The sequence below is a fragment of the Triticum dicoccoides genome, chromosome 2B, assembly GCF_002162155.2.
Source record: "Triticum dicoccoides isolate Atlit2015 ecotype Zavitan chromosome 2B, WEW_v2.0, whole genome shotgun sequence".
Taxonomy (NCBI): domain Eukaryota; kingdom Viridiplantae; phylum Streptophyta; class Magnoliopsida; order Poales; family Poaceae; genus Triticum; species Triticum dicoccoides.
This window is the reverse complement of record NC_041383.1, coordinates 404,457,067-404,458,749: the sequence shown is the minus strand read 5'-3', so window position 1 is coordinate 404,458,749 and position 1,683 is coordinate 404,457,067.

Genomic DNA, 1,683 nt, shown 5'->3' with positions numbered 1-1,683 from the left:
GGCAAGCGGTGGGGCAGCGACTGCGGTGGCGGTGGAGTGCGGCGGCGGCGGCTGCGGCTTGGGGCTCTAGGGGGGCCTGGCTCGGTATTTAAAGGGGAGGGTGGCGGTGGCTTGGGGAGGGGGCAAGGCGGCGGCCGGGCCGGCTCGGACTCGGCGGCGGCGGTGATCGGGACTTCGGTCCCGATCCGGATGCGGGAGGCGGCGGCGGCGTGGGCTGGCCTGGCTCGGCTGGGCTTCGGCCCAGTCGGGCACGCGCGAGTTAAAAAAAAACAATTCCACCGAAACTAAGAAAAATTCTAGAAAATTAAATAAAAATCTAAAAATACCAAAACAAATTTTCACCATCCAAATAAAATATTTAGAATGAGATGAACATTTTCTTGGCCCTAAAATGCAGTTTTGAAAAACGTGCAATTTTTCCTAAATTCAAAATAAAAAGGCAAAAACTCCAAAATAAAACTTATTTGATTTTTTATTAAATCTTCAATATTTCTTTATTTTGGGAAAGTCATTTTATTCCCTCTCTCATAATTTTATAATTGAAATAATTGAAGATAAAATAAATAAAAATCAAATGATCCTATTTTCAAAATTTGAGAAAAACTCAAATATGAAGATAACGAAACTCCCAACTCTCTCCGAGGGTCCTTGAGTTGCGTAGAATTTCTAGGATCAGGCCAAAAGCAAATACAATATGATATGCAATGATGATCTAGTGTATAACATTCCAAATTGAAAATTTGGGATGTTTCACCAAGTGTGGGGAGTCCTACTAGGACTCCCAAGTCCTAGTAGGATTCCCCTTTTCCTTTCTGGAGTAGGAGAGAAGAAAGAGGGAAAGAGAGAGGGAGTAGGAAAGGGCAAGGGGGGTGCCCCCTTTCCCCTAGCCCAATTCGGACCCATGGGGGGCACACGCCTCCTTCTCTTTGGCCTGCCTCCTCTATTCCCGTATGGCCCAATAAGACCCAATACTTCTCCCGGCGAATTCTCGTAACTCTCCGGTACTCGAAAAATACCCGAATCACTTGGAACCTTTCTGATGTCCGAATATAGCCTTCCAATATATCAATCTTTACGGCTCAACCATTTCGAGACTCCTCGTCATGTCTCCGATCTCATCCGGGACTCTGAACTACCTTCAGTACAACAAAATACATAAACTCATAATACTGATCGTCACCGAACGTTAAGCGTGCGGACCCTACGGGTTCGAGAACTATGTAGACATGACCGAGACATGTCTTCGACCAATAACCAATAGCGGAACCTGGATGCTCATATTGTCTCCTACATATTCTATGAAGATCTTTATCGGTCAAACCGCATAACAACATACGTTGTTCCCTTTGTCATCGGTATGTCACTTGCTCGAGATTCGATCGTCGATATCTCAATACCTAGCTCAATCTCGTTACCGGCAAGTCTCTTTACTCGTTTTTAATGCATCATCTCGTAACTAACTCGTTAGTCACATTGCTTGCAAGGCTTATAGTGATGTGCATTACCGAGAGGGCCCAGAGATACCTCTCCGACAATCAGAGTGACAAATCCTAATCTCGATCTATGCCAACTCAACAAACACCATCGGAGACACCTGTAGAGCATCTTTATAATCACCCAGTTACGTTGTGATGTTTGGTAGCACACAAAGTGTTCCTCCGGTACTCGGGAGTTGCATAATCT